The sequence below is a fragment of the Lithobates pipiens genome, unplaced genomic scaffold, assembly GCF_037356315.1.
Source record: "Lithobates pipiens isolate NorthernLeopardFrog02 unplaced genomic scaffold, aLitPip1_a1.2 Scaffold_16, whole genome shotgun sequence".
NCBI classification, from domain to species: domain Eukaryota; kingdom Metazoa; phylum Chordata; class Amphibia; order Anura; family Ranidae; genus Lithobates; species Lithobates pipiens.
The window spans coordinates 530,584,970-530,592,490 of NW_027507748.1; the positions used below are offsets into that span (position 1 = coordinate 530,584,970).

The following is a 7,521-nucleotide window of genomic DNA, read 5'->3' on the forward strand; positions in this document are numbered from 1 at the left end:
TTCAGACAGTTGCAATATAAAACTTGTATACAAAAAAGCTATCCAGCCGGGCACACTCCTAGTTTCTAATGACATGAAGCAAGTTTCAGCCAAACCAATATCTTCTGTTGGGTGGACAGAATGCAGCCTGGTGGTCTCATGCCAAACAGGAAGGTCTCCAGAGAGATGTGAGCCTAAGCTTTCCCTATCGCTAGCACTGCCCTCAACAAGACTAGGTATCTTTCCCTACACTGTTCACTTGCATAATGCATGCCAAACCCAGGGTCTTAAATAGACTCTCCCACACATAATATGGCCACCATAGTCACATGGGCACCCAACATCCAATCAGATCGCTGGCCCAGTGACTCAGGAAACCATAGAGAAACCCTGGTCCCCATGACTCCTGCATTGGAGATAGCAGACTGCACTTGCCTACACCCCCCCCCCCCCCTTTAATAGATGCTGTTCTCTGCATCACAACAACATGAAAACACAGTAACACAACAGAGTATAGACCGCAAAGGGTGCTGGTTCTCTTGCCTTTTAGCAGAGTCACTTGTCAAAGGTTTGTTTTTAGGTAGTGGCTCAAGGCCTGCCGGTAGCAAAGGGTCATACATGTCCTCTGCTTGCCCTTCACCTAGGTCCAAGATTGCATCCACAGAAATATCAGTACAAACATCCTTGTAAGACGCTAGACTGACTCCACCTTGATGAAAAATCCAACGCCATGATTGATCCAGATATCGGTAGTCATTTAGAAGGGCTGCCTCAGAGTGACCACTGAAATAGTGGTGAGAAACACATAAGAACATAACACAGTCAAGGCGCTTCACAAATTATATGTGGGTGTCATATATGCACCGCAATAGGCTAACAGGCAGTGATATCAAAAGTAAAGAGGACAGTGTATCTATTAAAACAGTCTTGGTTTATTCCACACAAGGTTAAAAAATGAATGGGATGACTGGTTGTTACCAGTTTATGACCAGCCCCATAGCAAAGGCACGCAGGATATGCTGGGGAGCAGGGTTATCGATGAAGACCATAGGATCTGTGTTGGAACATTCTCACTGGCCGCGGCAAAGAGGCGGGTGGATTCACATCACCAGATGTGATGTAGGCAGAAGCAGGAAATTTTGTGGTGGTGCCAGGATAGCATGTTTTGGGGTACGCCCATTGGTCAAATCCTGACAGGCAACCAGAAAGCCAATGTTTGCATCTGTGCATCGACACTTATCAATTAACAGTTAACCCAGTATATCCCTCAGCACAAGGATGGTCTGGTCAAACACTGGTGGGGAATGCAACATTAACGCTCAATAGACCTTTAAAAAAATATATAGATTAAAATATTAATGAAGGGGTGACAACAGTCCGACCATTTAAAAGTACTGCATTACAGACCAATATGGTCTATAAGAATATCAACATACTTATCCAACTAATTATAATTTGGATCCTCACTGAGGCCATTGGGAGTCAAAGTATCTAATCTGAGGATCCAAAAGGTCTCACGTTTACATCATCAGATACATATTCAATTGTGAATACCATCAAGGCCCGTGTCCCTGCCGCTACACTGCGTGAAATGGTGTGGGGCACTGTTCTTGTCTGAGCATTCCTTAACGAACCTACGGTGTTCACCGATCCTCTTGCAGAGTAGACGTATGGTGTGCCCCACGTACAGCTGATCGCATGAGCACCATAGAGCATAAATCACATGGTCCACAGAACAAGTGATAAACTGTCTTATTTCATAGATGTGGCCGGCATTATCTCTAAATGTGTGACCTCGCACAATAAAGGGGCAAGTGAGGCTTCCTTGCTTACCACACCTGAAAATGCCCATTCTGTTGTCAAAAAAGAACCTGCTATCCTCCCGTTTGACCTGTTTTCGAAACACCTTCTCAATTTCACGGTAGTCACCATTAAATGTCATAATGAACAGGGTGACATTAGATTCAAATGGTTTGGACCTTTTAAATGTTTTATACGGGGGAGGGAGGGTTTTTCAGAATTTTGAATATGCCTCCGATACTAGTACCCTAGGGGTAGCCCTTATCTATACAATTATGTTTCCAAAGCCTACTCTGTTCCATGTAATTCTCAACTTTTGAACAATTCCTTCTTAGTTGGTGGACCTGGCCAGAAGGAATATTGTCCTTCCAGGTGGGTTGCTGGCAGCTTGTATAGTGCAAGTATGAATTGCACCCAACCGATTTTACAGAATTTTTTTTGTAATAATGGAACCTTTCCAATGATTCAATTCTAGGTCCAAAATAATAGACTGGGTTTATGACATGGGTAAATTTTAGGCCAAAACTGTTGTTGTTACAATAGGAGGCAAAGAATTCAAATTCCTCGACTGCCCCACTCCAATTTTGAAGCGTAACATGTTGGGTATCAATTTACTCAGCATAGCATCATCTTTCACAATATAAAATAAAATTGGTCTGACTTTACTGTTGTCTTATTTTTTTTAATTAGCCACTTCCCACCCGGCCAATGTATATAAACGGCTGAGTGGGCACTCTCTCCTTCCGAGTGGACGTTCAGGACTGTCCCTCGGAAGGAGGGGGATCGTGCGTGCCCGCACAGCTGCTCAATCCCGATGCGCTCATGTCACCCAGATGCGTCTCATCTCCGATCGGCAGGAAGGCTCTGTGATTGGTCCTCCTGATTACATGACAGCCGTATCCAATCACAGCTGTTATGTGATGTAAACACAGAGCCGGTTGCTAGGCAATCTGCTCCCCTCTCCACACACAGAAGTTGTCGGTGAGGAGAGGGGATTGCTGCAGCCGGCTGGTGATCAGTGAGTATGAGCTGTTTTTTTACAGCTTTTTACTCACTGATCACCAACCTAGTGTCACCACACACTGTCCCCAAATAATAAAAACACCTGTCCCCCACATATGTCCCACTAAAATCACATGGCCCAATGATTAGATGATCATTTGCGTACATATGTCCGTGATCATGCGAACCAATTATTATACACTTAATGGAATTTTTTTTACAAAAAACATGTAGCAGAATACATTTTGGCTTAAATTTATGACAACATTCGATTTTATTGGATTTTTTTTAAAATACAAAGAAGACATTTTTTTTTTTTTTCAAAATTTCTGCTATTTTTTCGCTTATATCGCAAAAAATTTAAAACAGAGTCGTGAATAAACACCACCAAAAGAAAGCTCTATTTGTGTGAACAAAATGAAAAAAAAATGTAATTTGGGTACAGCGTAGCATGACCGCGCAATTGTCATTGAAAGTGCGAGAGCGCTGAAAGCTGAAAATTGGTCTAGGAAGGAAGGGGGTGAAAGTGCCCAGTATTGTAGTGGTTAAAAGTGCATTTTTTCCAAAAAAGTGCGCTTGTAAGACTGCTGCGCAAATATGGTGTGACAAAGTATTGCAATGACCGCCATTTTATATATATATTTTTCTAAGTAATTTTCTAGCAAAAAAAAATATTTTACCTTGTAAACAACAAGTTTGAAAAATAGGCCTGGTCTTAAAGTGGTTAATACCACGTTATTAGATATTTACTCCTGGAGTATATAATGAGTTTGGAAATTCTAGAGAAATGCTTTAATAATGCATTACAATTTACATAAACTCCCTCGATTTTAGTTGACTGAAGATTTTTGTAGCCTAAAATATGACTAAAACGTAAACAATTCAGATGACTAAAATGCAACTGAAACTAAAATGGCATCTTAGTCAAAAGACTAAGACTAAATTTAAATTGAAATTTGATGTCAAAATGAACACTGCTCGCTGTTTCGTGCCAAACAGGAAGGTATCCAAAGAGATGCTACCCTAAGCGATGCTACCCTAAGCGATGCTACCCTAAGCTTTCCCTCCTTTCCCTATCGCTAGCACTCTTCCTAACAGACTGGAAACCTTCCTCTACACTGGCCACTCACATAATGCATGCCAAACCCAGGAGCCAGGGTCTTAAATAGACTCTGCCACACCTAAGGTGGCCAGTGAAGTCTAATGGGTGGCCAGCATTCAATCAGATCGCTGCCCCAGTGACTCAGGAAACCTGTTCCCATGACTTCCTCTCCCTCTGCATTGCTGCACCACCTGCAATGGAGACAGCAAACTGTACCTCCCTACAATACTATGCATCTAGTTCTGCCTCCAATGGAATTACCCTTTTGTCTTCTGTTAATGTTGTTGGTAGCGGGGAAGGAACATTATCATTGTTTAGAAGATATACATTTGAAAAAAATACCTTGTAGAATAATGGCCAGTAATCTGTAGTTAAACTTTCAGCACCTTTTCCAGCACTCCATTTTTATACTAAACATGGTAGAAGCTTTACATACCCTTTGAACCAATAATGACAGCACTGCCTGGAAGGCACAAGGGAAATATTCTTAACTATGTCAAAAGTTCAGATCAGTTTAAGACAAAGCAAATTGCATGAGCAGTTGGGCAAGGCTTTCCTCTCTTGATGGATTTTTCAACCTGTTCCCACTGGCTGTACATAAATATGCAGTGGCTGGGCTGGTGGGCCTTAAAACGGAGCTGTCGCACATATGCGTCTATGAGGAATGTTTTTTTCTGTGCTGAGAATGCACTCAGTAACAAAGCTGTCCTTGGCATCTCCTGATGCATACAGCGGCACCTCGGATTACGAGTAACATGGTTTATGAACATTTCGCAATACATGCTTTTTTAAAAAAAAAATCCTGACTTGCTTTGCGAGCGTTGTCTCGCAAGATGAGCAGGATTCAAGCTGCTGTGTGTGCAGTACCGCATTTGGCCAGAGGTGCGGAGACGCTTGGAGACCCTCCGTTCCCAAGTGTCTCTGAGGATTTCTGAGTGTTTCTGAGTGTCTCCAGCGCCCCCACACATCTGGCCACATGCGGTACTGCATAGACAAGCAGTGGCTGTGGAACGTATTATCTGAGTTTCCATTATTTCCTATAGGGAAATTCACTTTGATATATGAGTGCTTTGGATTACAAGCATGCTTCTGGAACAAATTATGCTTGTAATCCAAGGTATTATTGTACTTGCGATTAAGAGCTTCTGATTGTGTGACCACTGTGACAGCCCAGAAAGCCGGCGTTCAACAATTTGATTTTTAACTAGTCATTTAGATCTAGAATCTTCATTATGTGAATGGCTAGCCAAAGCAGATCAGCTACAGCTAAACTTCAGGCTACCACATCCAACTACACAGATGAAATACATATAAGGGAGCCTTTTTTTACTTGATTTATTACTTACATGTTTGACCATTCAAGCAACCATTTAGCACATGTATGTGCAGTACACCCTCGGTACCAAGTGCTGATTTTCCTCATTAGCTCTAAGTGCAGCTGTAGGGGATAGCAAGATGCTGTTACCAAGTAGAAATCAGCTACTTTAACTTAGTTGCATTAAATAACATTATTATTTAGTAATAAAAAGCTGTATTTGTATAATAACCTCATTGGAAGTTTTGACTTCTATTTATGTTCTGTGTACATGTCAAAATTTTATATTTACCCTCATCCCCAGTGACATCATCATTCTGTCCAACTCTAAGTAAAAAAAAAAGTTTGACCTTTAGTTATACTTTAGGTAATTTCTGCATGCAAAAGAAGAGTACCCCCACGTGGCAGAAACTTAATCACAGTATACAGTATTATCTTCTGCCATGGTTCTGAAACCACTAGTCATATATCTCTATCAGCTCTTAATTTTTTTCAGCCAAGTTTTGATTTAGGTATTCTTACACTTTAAAAGAGAAATATGGACATGCAAAGAAGGCCGAGCAGCGAGCAACCGCAGGGTGATGTCACAAAGGGACCGGGGGAACGTTGTCTAGTCACATGGAGCGGGGGGAGAGGCAGGTGTGAGAGATTGCCCTATAAACACACACTGGGAGCCCACACTGTGCCTACAGTCACACCATGGATCGGGGGGAGAGGCAGACAAGAAAACCACTGGTTGAGAAGAAGAGAACGGCGAGGATTAACAAGAGTCTGCAGGAGCTAAGGAAAATCCTGGCTGACAATGAGTTTCAGTCAAAGATGGAGAATGCAGAAGTTTTAGCGCTCACCGTGAAGCGGGTACAAAGGATTTTACAGAGCAGATTAGCTGTGGCTGACCAGTTGCAGAGAGAGGCCAGCAAGCGTTTTGCTGCAGGCTACATCCATTGCATGCATGAGGTGCACACCTTTGTGTCTAGCTGTAGAGCTGCTCAATCATCTATTGGAGTCTATGCCTTTAAGCAAGTGGAACATACAGGATCTGGTCCTTGATGTGCTTCTGGATTCTCCTGTCTCGGATTCTTCCTGTGGCCTGGGATTGTTGGTATCTTCTTCCGATGACAGCTGTTCTGATGCAGAGGAATCAGATATGGTCAAGGGAGGGACAGAGCCTGTAGAGGACAGTGACAGGACCCCCAAGATTCAGACACCTCCTGCCCCTTCTATATGGAGACCATGGTGATCTAAACAAGAATATATGTACACTTGGGGACCTCTGCTGACCTGTACACCTTTGCTTAACTTGTTACAGTACAAAGAACCACACAGCATAACTGGGTTGTTTTTCAGCCATCTCAATGCCTTTGATGTAAAGGTCATTTAATCTCGGACAAATCCTTTCCTCAACTGAGATGGCAAGATCACAGTATGGATTAAACTGCAGGATATACCCCTGTAAAGACACTCTCTGTAATCAAATGTACTGTATGTTCAACATTTGTTATACTGTGCAACATGCTTATAGTCATTGTATAGATACTATTCATTATACTGCGCAGCAGGTTCTTTATATAGGCACTATACCTTAATCTGAGGCTTTTGTTCATGGAAGGCTCTAAAAGGTTTTACACTTTCAGTGGAAATGTAGGAACGTCTTCTGGCTTTTACTGGCGTCCAGTGTAGGAAAAATGAAAAATATTGCCATTATGTCAGATGGCAAGGGGTAAATCCAAGAGGCTGTGCCATTTTTAGTGGATTTAACTATAGGGTCATAGGGCCTTCACACATATCCCTGAACATGGAAATCTTTTAAATTGAATGAATAGAACACACTGGGGATGATTTGCTGAAGCTGGGGGGTGCGGAACCAGGCTCACTTCTGCATAGAAACCAATCAGCTTCCAGGTTTTATTGCCAAAGCTTAATTGAACAAGCTGGGCTTAGAAGCTCATTGGTTTCTCTGCAGAAGTGAGACTGAGTTTGCACTCTCCAGCTTTAGTACATCAGCCCCGGTATTCTCTGGAACAGAGGTGTAAGTCTGAATGACTGAGCTTTGTAATTTGTGCTGAATCTTGGTGGGGGTACAAGAAGGACACCCTGTGATAATTGCATACACCCACTCGTAATAGTAACCATAATTTATCATTATAATCAGGGGGGGTTGTTTTAAGAAATGGTGCCTTTCGCACTATGTATGAAGCAGAGTTGTCTGCTCTGACTCTCTTGGCTTATAAGACTGTGCTTTGTGCTAGGCCTGCTTCTGTCATGTGTAGCTGTACACACCTGGTACAAGCATACATTGTCACAGCCTGCCCTGCTTATGCCC

General features: G+C 42.4%; 1 pseudogene; it reads left to right on the forward strand.

Annotated features, from left to right (window-relative positions):
• Window positions 1–5,762: 5,762 nt before the first annotated feature.
• Window positions 5,763–6,438, forward strand: LOC143984441 (transcription cofactor HES-6 pseudogene; annotated as a pseudogene).
• The last annotated feature ends 1,083 nt before the right edge of the window (window positions 6,439–7,521 follow it).